Source organism: Electrophorus electricus, chromosome 1 (assembly GCF_013358815.1).
Source record: "Electrophorus electricus isolate fEleEle1 chromosome 1, fEleEle1.pri, whole genome shotgun sequence".
NCBI classification, from domain to species: Eukaryota; Metazoa; Chordata; class Actinopteri; order Gymnotiformes; family Gymnotidae; genus Electrophorus; species Electrophorus electricus.
This window is the reverse complement of record NC_049535.1, coordinates 30,899,204-30,912,567: the sequence shown is the minus strand read 5'-3', so window position 1 is coordinate 30,912,567 and position 13,364 is coordinate 30,899,204. Positions and strand designations below refer to the sequence as shown.

General features: G+C 48.7%; 1 protein-coding gene across 1 annotated transcript in view; it reads right to left on the bottom strand.

Moving 5' to 3' along the window:
- sdk2a (sidekick cell adhesion molecule 2a) overlaps window positions 1–12,700 on the bottom strand; it is a 76,128-nt gene extending 63,428 nt beyond the window's left edge. The window contains exon 1 of the mRNA XM_035532457.1: window positions 12,531–12,700. The gene's annotated coding sequence lies outside the window, so the exon portion shown is untranslated. The remainder of the gene's footprint in view (window positions 1–12,530) is intronic.
- Window positions 12,701–13,364: the final 664 nt, after the last annotated feature.

Genomic DNA, 13,364 nt, shown 5'->3' with positions numbered 1-13,364 from the left:
CCACCTATCAGAGACAGAGACAGTGACAGAGAGAAGCAGACGGACAGCCGTTCCTCCTAGCAGCCTGTTATTTCTTTCCATTCATTATTCAATAAGCTTTAATTGACCCTTGACCCAAGGAAGGGGTAAGAATCGTCCTAGCTCCAGAGACCTGCGGCAGAAAACTTGTGACAAAGTCAAGTAGAGCTAAATCAGAAAGCAGCCTCAGTACATCATGCAGCTTTGGAGAATATACTACAAGGAGAGCTAGGCTTGATTGTGATTGAATGGTGCTTGATGACTCTTGACATTTCAATGGAGTCGTTCAATCACACGGTACCGTTTTTTATGACTCTGCCTACTGTGCCTATACACACACACACACACACACACATATATATGCACACATGCAGAAGTACACATCGATAAAGGGCATACACACACACACACACACACACACACACACACACACACACACACACACGCACGCACGCACATAAAGTAGGTCTTCCAAACAAGCTGAGGAAACGCATGATGAGCACACTTTTTCAAATCTCCTCCCAGCCTGAATCAGTTATGCTTTGCTCCCACACTCTCTCCAAACACGCCAGCCTCAGAGAACAGCGCAGCTAGGTGACAGAGCTCTTTCATCTTTCAGCTTGTTGTGTCTGTTAGGGTACTTCCACTGAAAAGCTCCTAAATGTGTCACACTTTACAAGCCTATATGTTTTAAAATCCACAACAGTTGCAGTTCTTATGCGCTTTTATATTGCCTGGTGTATTGGAAAGATCCCTCAAAAAAAGCTTGCTTAGGTGTAGAATAACAGAAAAGAAGGGCAGACATTACACCGTTAAGTCCAATGTATGTCATGTTTACACTTACCAGAGGAACCGCTTACATGACAGTGGTACGTGACGCTATGATTCAAGCCCCTAGTCACACAGGACAGCCATTACAGTTGATATGTGACAGGACGATACACTGACTCACGAGCAAGGACATTAGCATAAGGAAGTCAGTACCGTTGTAACATTACAACACATCAACACAACGCATCTATCTATCTGTACATCTGTCTGATTGTCACATATATTAAATTTCACTTGATACTGCCACTATCTGTAAAGCAGGAATGTGAAAAACTGTCCACCACAGTTTTAAAATTGTATTTCTTGGAAATGACTCAAGAGCTGGACCTTTTTAAAACCAGACTTATATTCAGGTCCAAAACCATGGCAGTTCAAAAATGGTCTCAGATTAGTTAAGGGTATTGCTTTGTGTACCTCGCTGATTAATCTTGCATAATCATTTTAACTTCCTTCAGAAAAACCCATTTCACTTTGTAGTGCGGTCTCCTCAGTACTAGACCAGGTTTCTCTAAGAGCAGTTGCAGGCTTAGTTAAGAGAACTTACAAGTGTAAGTGCACTTGATGTTTTATAATGACCACCCAAATCGAGTAGTCTATATAAAATGACCAAAGTGTGATGATCTTTTACATTGCATAAAAGAAACCTCTCCAACCAAGTTTTAAGCAACTCTACCACTGCAGGCCACCAGCCTGTGATAACCATACTGTGTGCTAACCAGTCTCGGTGTCTGATCTGTGATAACCATGCTGTGTGCTAAGCAGTCTCAGTGTGTGATCTGCGATAAGCATACCGTGTGCTAACCAGTCTCGGTGTCTGATCTTTGCTAAGCATACCGTGTGCTAACCAGTCTCGGTGTCTGATCTTTGCTAAGCATACCGTGTGCTAACTAGTCTCGGTGTCTGATCTGCGATATGTGTCCTTCAGCCTATATTAGTGTACCAGTTTAACAGGGACATTAATCACACCATCATGTGGCACTGTCACGTTAGCTATGCCAGTGCAAACAGCCAACAGTGCACAAGACATAATACAGGAGGCCTTCTGTCTCTGCAGAGACACAGTGTATATTAAACACATGAGAATAATGCGTTTAATAAGAGCTCTTAACGCTGGATGTCTTTGCCATGAGTTGAATCCTCAAGAGTTGTATGTCCTTGAGTGTTATAAGGACCCAACACACAGTACTCCAGTTCCACAGCACACCTACATGATGAGGGAACAAAATGGCAGAAAACAGAAAAGAATAACTGAAGTTTTAAAAATAAATATACATTCATACCCACACCGACATGCTCCCACGCGGAACAGCTTGGCAAATAACGTCTTGGTTTACTAAGCCGCAACTGATCAAATAAACATCTACAATTAATCAATTAAGACTGCTCCCTAGAGAGAGCCCGGATGAGCCCATCTGCATATTAGCGTTTTGTGATCTCGATTATCTCTGCTCCCAGCAGAACTTCCATGCTTGGCATCATGCTTTCTGTGAGGGGAGAAAAAGCCATTTCGTGATAATTACCAGAGGACCGTGAACTGCCGCACGCAAAGGCCATTGCTTATGTGCTCGTTTGTGTGCATTTGCGTGTGTGCATCGTTGAGCTCGGTTTCATGCACCGAAGGGAGAGAATCGTTGGTGGCGCTTGTAAAGATCAGTCCCTGAAGCACGTCAGTCCACCGCCGCAGGTGAGGGCACCCGTATGCTGTTTCCTTCTTCATTTTTAACCTCAGTGGACAGTTTGTAAAAAAGTTAAAGGAGACGGTGGAAAGAACAATAGCGTCGCTTCCCTTCATTAGAGAAACATTCTGGCTTATGTCTACGAGATATAGCAATTCACTTCCATTTGTAAACTAATATCAATAAATGCCCTGTCATTCTGCAACCATTTGAATTAATATGCTGTCATAGGCAGAGCAATATTAGATAATGGTTATGAGCATAAATGTCAGAGAAGCCACGAGAAAGGAGGCTGGTGATGTATGTTTTTATCTGCGGGACGCTCCGCACGGCTGATTGATATAGCGGGAGTCTGGGGACATGGAAATTAGCAGCTGCAGCTTGTGTCTTATTTTTTGCCAGCGTCACTCATTAAAAATGGCAAGATGTTTCAGGTGCGATTTAAATGTGGCATGAGGAATGGAGCGTCTCATCTCCTTAAATCATGGGCGGGGGGCGACGGTACAAGGAGTAACCAGCTATCAATAACAGTTCAACAGAGGAGCGATATTAGTAAAGCAACACAAGTTCTTCCAGGTGACAAGGAAAGAGCCATGCAGGTTCAAAGCCACACTCAGTATTCACCGCAATGCATGGCTTCACGTGTGTGTGTGCGTGTGTGTGTGTGTGAGCTAGAGAGCGAGAGAGAGTGCGAGTCGTGCGTCTTCATCTCCTGCGACTCGGCCCTCTCTCTCTCTCTCTCTCATCAGTCCAGCCTAGTCAATGTGGCTGTCACTCCCAATCTAGTGCTCAGAAGCCCTCCGTGTCTATTTTTATAAATGTATTCATATTCATTAGTCTTGAGTGTCATTCATAACGGCGCTCCTTTAATGCAGCCCTGCCGTTTCAGGCTCGTGACAGCAATACTCATCCCACAAATTAATAACACAGGCAATCACTCGAAAGGTAGCGCCTGTCAAGCAACAATTGCTTTTGATTTCCATGCCTACCATACGCTCCCACTTCTCGTAACAGGAAGATGAGCAGCGCAAACGGTGTAACTCTAGATCAAAAAGCCATTTTAAAGGCTGCGAAATGAGAAATCGGTATTTTTAGTGAGAATTAATTAGCCCCCATCCCCACGCCCCCCAACATTTTTGGACCCTTCATGTTATTCTGCCTCATAAGGACTTTATGGCTGGATCTTAATTGCCGAGAATATTGGAAGGTGTGAACATAGAAATCCAACAGGTGCAATTGGCGCACAAGCAAAGCCTCCAAGTCATGGGCAAGAAGAACCAATCACAGGTACTCCTTATAATTCCCAGCGAGATAATCCATAAGCATATGGGTGGTGGGTGACCAGGAGCTCTTGCACCTAAAGGTGAACTCCTGATCTTAGTGAGGAACGTCAGGCCGTTTGCAGAGTCACTCGCCGACAGCACTGGAGTTCAGCGGCGCGGCAAAATCGCGATAAACTTTTAACTGTTACATTAGAGCATTTGCATCTCAACAAGACAGCTCTCTGTCGCCGCCCCTTAAATTCATCACTAATGAATACAGCTGCGTTTGAGAGGCACACATCCAGTAAAGGGAGCACGAGCAGAGAGCTTGAACCATCTCCGCTGCTCTATTAAGGGCGGAGTCTTTTAACGAGGTGTTTTATGACGCCTTCCCCAGACTATATGGGCGGTTTTTGCTCCTCCACAATCCCGTTGTCTCCAAGCTGTGCGCTGGACTCCATAAATAAAACAGGCTTTTAGGCTAGGGAAAGGCATGCAGATGCCAGTGATTATGATGCCACCACCCTGACATTTGCATACGGAAAGCAGCAGGGCAGCCGGGGGCTGATGGGGCCGTAGCGCGGAGCTGCTTGGCGTGGGCCCTTAATGGCGGCGGCCGGATCAACAGACAGGTCAGGGGAGCCATCAGCTCATCTTGCAGGCCGTTGGCATGCTGAGAGTTTGCTCTTTTCTAAGGAAATGCTAACGCACCGTGCCGTCCGTCAGAGTTGTACGTCAGTGTGTCTGCACTGAACAGCGAAAGCCTCCGTCTTTGTTACCGTGACAGTGAAAAGAGAAGAGCAGGCTAAGGCTATGCTGTGCTACGTGGCTGTGAGCATGCTCATGACTCTTAGATTACAGGTTGTGTGTGTGTGTGTTTGCATATGCATGCACATGTGGGCATGTGTTTGGGTACGCTTGCATTCGTGTGTGCGCATGCTGGTGCCTGCATGCGTGCGTACGTCTGGGTTGCTTGTGTGTGTGTGCGTGCAAATGTGCATGTATGCCTCTGTGTGTGTGCACACTGTGTCCTGTACATATTCGGCATGCCCCTCAGCCCTGTGGACCCTTTGATCTGCGGTGCACACCACAGGCCCCGACGACAGAGAGTCTCACTCGCTTCACGAGGTCCTGTGCTGATACAGACTGACGTGAGCAGCCTCTCCCTCCAGCCATCATGTCTTTACTCTGTCTGCCATGCGCCCCAACCCTCTTCGACTTCTCCCCTCCCTTCCCATAGCGTGACCTTTGCTATGCCATGCTTGTCTTTGTCAAAGTGCACCAGACCCAAACTTTGTCCTACTACATCATTCACAAGAAACAATAAAACTGTATTGAGAAGGTCTGACCTTACCAGAGGGCAAGAAACATATAAGACAGGCCTTCTGGCCAAAGGGGATGCGAGAGTGGAGGGTATTGTCGTGTGGCGTGAAAGCGGATGCTGCTCTCAGACTCTCTGACTGACTGAGCTGAAGGAAATGTGCTGAGGACTCAAAGTGGACACACTAATCCCTTTTGTCCACTGCTTTTGCATGCTCACACATGCTGCTCACTCATGCATGCTGTCAGCTTCCTAGCTACCCCTGGGATCCTTCCAACCTTTATGATTTATGCTGCTGTGAGCAGCAGCAATTTCTATACCAGGAGATCCAATCCAATCCTTTTCTCTGTCTCCGTCTGTCTCTCTCTCTCTCTCTCTCACCCACACATTCCCTTTCCTGTCCCTCTGCTCTAATCAGAAGTGCCAGCCTTTTTGCATCCTTTGTGAGACTCCCCTCTCTGACCAAACAAATCCCAGTACAAATATTAACTCATCTACTCATCCATCAAATATGAAGTCATCTAAGCAGAAAAGAAGGACAACACTCTTCGGTCGGCTCTGCGTTGCAGTCACGGGTTACTGCGCGTGTGGACGGCGCATCAGAGAGAGGCCAGTCACGCTATGCTCGGTCTGTGCAGATATTAATCCGACTTTGACTGCTAATAACTGGTTTAAAGAGAGCTGAATAAATTCCGCTTGACATGCTTGCAGGGTAATTATATGTGAGTCACTTTCAGGTTGGCAGATGTCAAAATTTAGTACATTGTTTGTCCACAGTACTTGTCAGAAGCAGTGGGAGGTTCATCACCATTATGAGGCCATTCTTTATGCTGTACTGTACTGAGTGGTGACCAGAGGGCAGAGCAGACTGAGTGTGTGGGTCCTGAAACCTGCTGAAGGGCACACTAAGTTAAACTGGTTTGTTCTGAAATATCCAGAATATAAAGCTTTGCTGTTTCATCTGCAGTGTGTGGGTGCATGCTCCAAGACCCCTGTTTGGTGTTTCAGTCACAGCCAATTGGTGTCACAATAATCCAATCAATAGCAATGTTAAAGTTATAAAGGACATAGTTTCTAAAGAAGTGGGTGAAACAGCCCACTCATTCACATATGCACTGTGCTAACTCATTCATCGTTATGGCAGAAACAGGCATTTTTTTTACCATCCAATTAAAAAACAAAAACAACCCCCCCCCCCCCCCCCCCCCACACACACACACAAAAACGGGTTGTTTTTTTTTGTTGTTGTTGTTTTTTTAAACAGCAGCTGCACATAAACATTTAGGGTTAGGATGTGTTGTGGATTGAGCCGCTTTGTCAATCACCAAGTCAGCGCTCGTCCCCGCAGCGTATAACACAACCCATATCCGAAAGTCTCTGTCAGAAGTTTGTAGGAGCTGGCAGCTCAGTGTAACAGGCAACTGTGGCAGTTCATATTAAATGCCGCTCTCCTCTCCTCTAAGCTCCACTGACCAGAATCGATTCAGATGGCGGACATGGCGAGTTTAGTCAGCGTAGCGCCCGAAACGGCAGACAGCTATGAAAACGGCGTACATGGCGCCCGAGGTGCAGCGCCTCGGCTGCCCGAGTAGCCGCGCGAGCTAGCGTGCGCTCACGGCTCTCCGGTTACGCTAGTCAAGGATTCTGGGTGCCTGTTTTCACATCTGCTTAAATGCATCAAAGCAGTATTACCGGATTCTACTTTTGCACTTTGAAATGAAAATAAATAGCCAAACATATCCGCCGAGAATCTTTTATCCCCGTTAGCATTCACGGCTTTGAGAGGTGCAAATTGCCGGGGAGCACGTTTAACCTCCCAGTTTTTCACAGCTCCCCGAGCTTTTATTAAATCATTGAGGGTACAAGCCCACGGTGCAGAGGAATTCACTTTGCTTTATTTATTTATTTTTTTATTTTGATTCATACCTCACTGTTATAACAATGGGCCTAATTAACTGGTACTAATCCACGAGTCCACTGAAACTCAATTTTTTCAATGCACTCATATTAGTGGCCTTGGTGGAAACAAAATAAATAAATAATATAAGGTTTCTCCAGCCAGCTGCTTTTTCGGAGATATTTGACTTTCAGAGGTTTTGTGCTAACAACATACCAGCATCAACCACTTCCCTAAAAGCCAACTGTGAAGGCACACCATGTCTGGAGCCCTCCATTAAAAGTTTGCCACGCACACTGCGGGGAAGGAAGGGCTGTGCCGCGGTGACTCATTTACATACTCGTGGCAGGGATGTTGTGGGCGGGGCCACCTCCTGGTTCAGGCCTGTATGCGGGAAGGCCCCCGCCCCCTCCCCGCGCGCTCCCGCCCCACAGCCACGCTCACTTCTGTTGTGCAAACAATGAGCAATGAGGAAATGCAAATGAACAGCACGGGGCCTATTGAGAGTCAGGGCTGGCGGCACCCTAACTAGCTGGAGCGCTAGCATGCTAAGTGGCACAGGGAAAGGAAAGAAGAATAAGAAGACGGATGGGCACAAAGGGAAGGCCAACAGCGGGGACGTGAAACTGTATGGAGGCCCGGCGTTTGTTAGGCTCCACACACTCGTATTCAGCCCAGGGCTCCCAGCCAGGCCAGCCTGCCAGCTTTGAAGGGGAGGGGGGGGAGAGGGGGTTGGATGTTTTGGGGCCACTGGGGTGGAGTGCAGAGAAAGCCACAGACACAGCCTCTGCCCACAGCCCTCGTGCGTGTAGTGGATTCACAAGCAACCTCCTGTCGCCCTCCCTCAAAAACATCTAGAAAGAAGCATACTTCTGCCCAGAGCTCCCCAGAGTCCAGAGATTGTGGGTTCGGAGACATTCAGCTGCACAAAGTCCCCCTCCTCCGGCTCCTGTGACGATAGCTGAGCCAGCTAATTTATTTCATTCCACTAATAACAGCTAATAACAATAGCCAGTTCTGCGATATGAAGTGTGTACAGATGACCGGGTGGCAGGCGAAGTGCTCTGTGGTAGAGAACTACCCAGCGTTCTGCCGCTGGGATGCGGCGCTGTGTTTTACAATGAGGCACGGGCTGTATAGCGGATGAAATTATCCATACCTTCTGATTGGCTGTACCTGGATTGAGTTCCCCTCTTGCTGCATTTGGTGGAATTGAATCGCAGGAGCGGAGATCATTCTTTTGTACATAAAAATGGGTTGAGTGCCCTAGTGTGTTTTATTTATTTATTTATGTTCCACTGAAATGAATTTGGGAAGATGGGGGGGGGGGAATATGCAGCACGCAAGTTCCTTCTCCCTCTCTCCATCTCCCCATCTCCCCTTTTCAATCTCTCTATCAATACCTCTATCTGTATGTCTTTTTTTTTTGCTGTTGCTTCTTTGCTTTATTCACCAGAATACACTCCCAATTTCCCAGGAGGGGGAGACAGAATGAGAGAGGAGCTGCAGTGGGCTTTGTTTTCTGCAGCAGTTTTCCTTGAGCTGACGTGCTCTGTTCTTTAAATGTTTACACTGAAGAGCCCAGGGGGGCTCGAAGCGAGACCGTATGAGCCGAGCATATGACACGCTGTCACAGTACCGCCGTCTTTTCCTGCCGGTCCCTAGCGCGATTCAGCCGCGCTGAGATGGTTGGAGGAGGCTTGCTAATTTCGTGCCAATTCCACGCGAGCCGGCGGCCACGGTCCACCCAAAAGGATACCGTCGCGCGGCGAGGTGTTCCAGACCCTAACTACGCGGGGACACGCCCAAGAACATGGCAGCCGTTCTCGCGTTAACGCTTCCTCTCTCTACCCCTTCCACCGACCTGCGCGTTTTGAACCCATTCACATTTCGGCTGCAGAAATGCACTCTCCCGCTTCCTTGGTAAATTGGCATGACTTTCCCCCAAGCAAGTTCACATGTAGAACATTTATTAAGTGCATTACAGCCCAAGGCTTTCTCCCTCTCTCGTCAGTAAACAACCCAAAAGGGGGAGGAAACTCACTCTAGCCAATTCCCTTTGATTTGAATGAGTCACGAAATAATGAATTCCCTCTAAAGGCAAGAATTTCATTATGGACGCCGCCCTCATCAGGCGTGTAATCTATGGCCGTGCTCTTTCCTGCCATCCCTCTCTTTCTTTGTTTTTCTTTTCTTCTCAGACGCTTTCGTATCTCACAAGGTCTTGATTGCACCCGACAGAAAAGCACTTTAATATGACACCTGTCTCTTGCAGGGGAATTTTGAATTCCCGTATGGACCCTGATGGGGACGCCACTGCAGAGCACGGACGTTACCCGGCCGTGCCAAGCCCTGAAGTCGGATCAATTCTGATTACTCTTCCATTCTGCACAACGCACCACGGCAGCTCGGTCTCGGACGTTCCAAGGCCTTTTTAAAGGAGACGGGGACACACGTCGCCGTGATGTTGCGCCTGCGTTCAAACCATCACGGCTCCCCTGACTGACCAACCGGAGTCGAAACCAAAAGGCCAAAGCTCCACCCAAGCAGCAGGTAAAACCTGTCGATTTCACAATCAACCCCCACCCCCACCTCCACCCCCAGCTGACACGGCTGGATGCATGAATGGTGGGCGACCGAGACAGTGACCAAGACTTCGTGGTTGAGTGAGTAGATGCAGCAGAGCGGGGCAGCAGGTGCCCACCCGGCGCTGCGGGCCAGGGAGCTGCACTCACAGAAACGCACGCCTTTTGTCAAAAAATCACGAGACATCTGTTCCCGTTCGGGGGTGCCTAGCCTAGAAGACATGTAATTAAATAAGTGTCACGTTTGCAGCACGGCGATAAATATGCCACCAAGGGTAAATGCATGTGCGTGTATGTGCGTATAATTATGGCACTCCCTGCTCGTTACAGCCCATCTGGGACATCAAAACCAATAGCTGGTGCTCATCTGGGTGGGGGCTTTTAAGCTTCCGCTGATGCCCCTGTTGCAGCTAGTGGGGGGGGGGGGGGGATCTAAACTTGAAATGAGCCTTTTGATTGGTTGTGACTTTTCAGGACATCGGGTACATCTCCCCTGCATTTCATTACTGCTTCGTGTCCACATGTATGAATGAATGCGTGGTGATGTCTTAGCATCATGTGTTAGAGCATGTGTGGCTTGTGCGTGTGCGACTGCGTGTGTAGCATCTTGACTGAGCAACAGAGCGGACCTTTTTAATCACGTAAGAATTTAAGTATTTCAAATGAATTCCATTTTTTTTAAGCATGATGGATTATCAAACGTAATCGTGAGATTTAAAGATTGCGAAATGGCAGACAGCTGTCAAGCGGCACAATAATGCACCACTAGGAAATTCAGCCGTGCACTGGCAGAATGTCAACGTCGCTATCTGGATTACTTCAGAACACACTGAGACAAATGCCGGCATGCTCACGCACATGCACAAACATTAGGTCGCATCACACAGAGAAGCCCCAAAGATTTTCTTAGAGATCTTCGCAAACACATGAATCATCTTGCTGATTTCTCTCTTGGGAAGTGAGCAGCGTCACATTGGGTGTTTTTCTTTTTTTTTTTTTTTTTCCGTTTCCAGCGAGCTGTCTAAGTGAATATAAAATAGGTTGGCACGCGTGCCTCCCTGTTGGAGTGGGTTCATGTGCAGACTCCTGTCTGAGGTTTCTCCATGTGAATTAAAGCACAGCAAACCGTTTAACACAGCAAGGGAGGCACGCTTGTCGCTAGGTAAACACACACACACACACACACACACACACATGTACAATCAGCAAACACACTAACACCCTCTCGAGAGACATCTCTGGCTTTAGCAAACAACTTTTTCATTGAGAGCTTTGTGTTGCGTTGGCTTTGTGGGCATCAGTAAATCTGTTCTATGGACAACGGCATCATGCTGCCAGTGGTTATTATCGAGCAGGTCAAGAACATGTACACCGGCCCCTTGACAGAGAGCACTGTGGGTAAATGCAGCTCCCAAGGCTCCTGAGCCCCCAGTGTCTCTGATGCCACCCTTAGTGGAGGACCCGGCTGGTCTCCCAACTACACGCCTACACTGGCTGCCTCCTCCTGAGAGGAGCCCCAAGCGCCGCATACAGCGTCACGGCACCCAGCAACCTCCCAGGAGCTCAGTTCCAGAGGAACCCAGCGCCTGGTTGCGCATCACCTGATTACCAGAGGGGGGGCTGGCCTTACCAAAGGGGGCTGGCCATAATAACCTGCAGCGACAGCCCCCTCAAAGCCACTCACAGGCTATGAAGGCAAGCTGGAGGGTGGAAAGCGTAGGGAACCAATCGGAAAGAAGTGCAACACGGAGAGGTGCGAAAAACAGACTCAGGATGTGACATAGGGTGGGACGTAGGGCGGGAAACAGGGGCTGCGCTCACCTTCGCTCTGCGACAGGAAGCCAACGGGCAACGGCGCCACCGTGCCGTGCATGACAGGAGCCTCCTGCCTCCTGCGCCGTGGATCTCACCCTGGCCCGTTCGTAGGTGGAGCAACAGAACTATATGCCCCTCTTTGCGACCCGACGCGTAGAGCATTTGGATAATTATGCGCACAATGCCAGATCCAAGCCACTTCAGGGTAAACGAGCCACCGGGACCGGGACTATGAGGTTCGTCATGCAGGACTGGATATCAACCATCTGCCTCAGGACAGCTGGTTGATTTTTTTATAGCAGTTAATGGACGGCAAAAGCACCCAGTGGACACAGCAAGACACACTGCTGAAAGGTCAAATGTTCCTTGGACCAAACTGTAAAGAAAGGCACGTGGCACACAATGACTGTCATTTCTGACGCCATCCAAAAAGCAGACATTCTAACCCTTGTGTCCCCAAGTCTGTCTCTCATCCTTCTGTTTTCATGTATGAAAGCAGCGATGCATACAGGCTTAGTGAATGAGAAGATACTTTGGTATGATTAAAAATGTACGTGGGTATTTCATACCACTCCACACAGCACACAGTTACTTGAGTGTGTATCACATGATTCAGAGAGCTAGGGAGATGTGGAATCATTTATTTGATTGTTATTCATTTATTTCCCTATTGAGCCACTGATTTATCTCAGGGGTTTGCCAACAAATCAGCAGAAATCATTTTCGTAAGAGAGAAGGGGGGGTGGGGGGGGGGGGATTGGGGCTTTAGGCAAACCACATCCCTTTGAACTTGACCCAATGCGGAGGAGTAGCAACTAGGAATAAACCCTGATACGGATGGTAGTGTGTTCGCACTCCACAAACTGTCTGCGCCGTGTTGTTTCTACACCCACAACGCTCCGTATAATTTTTCAAATCACGTTATCTGCTCCGTTACATTTGACAAAAGGGCGTATGGAATATTTTAGAATCGCACGGAACAACTATCTGGGCTATGCCGCCTACAGCAGAAAAGCCCGCGCAGCGTCCTCCGGCTCGTGAGACCTGCTAATGGCAGCCTAAGAGCAGGCTGACGGTGTCACAAAGTGGCATTCGTGTCCAGCTGCAAACAACCATGGCCCTTACCTTGAGCGCCTGCGAGGTGTACAACGGAAAAGATCAGAATCCATGCGGCTCTCCACTTCACTGTGAACAAACCCCGGACATGGTCCACGGCGAGTCGGATTGCGTTCGCCCTCGCCGAGCTAAGTACATGTTGCTCAGCACTGACAGTTTCCCCAGAGTGCTGAGGAGACCGCGCGCGTCCCCCCCTGGCCCGGGCTGCGTGGCTTCCGCGAGCCGCGGCCGATCCGCCGAATGGGTTGCCAGGCTCGCGGACGCGGTGTGAGTCAGTGTACAGCCGGCGCTCGCTAAGGAGGAGTCTGTTTAATAGCGTGCGAGGCGAGCGAGAGAGAGCGAGGAATGAGACTTAAGTTTAAAGAACTACCTTACTGCATGTTAATAGCACAACTTGTCTGCATAGGTATCTGGATCGAGTCGCTTAAAAAGTTAAGCTGTTTCACCATGAGCTCGCAGTGGGAAGGAGGAGTTCGTTTTGTCGACTTACTGAAATCAATTAACAGGCTGCCGTTCAATAAACACCTGCTGTGAAGCAGCGTCGGTACGCGCCGCGTTCAGCGCGCGATAAACAAGTTTGCTTCGCAAGGGAGATTCCCGTGGCTGCGCGTTCCGTGGGAGAGAATAGATGCGCAGGAAATTGCGCCAGCAGAATCAGACAGCTCAAATTCCGCCACATGCGAAGCAAAGAGGACGGATAATTTGGCCTAGTCCGTTCGTTGTGCCCAGCGTCTTCCCTTAGTATCTGCTACGTACCCTGGGACGTGCGGGTTGTGCGAATACCGGCACCAAGGCAGGATCCTGGGCTGGAATAGGTCGCCACCACGCGGGCCAAGGCAAAAA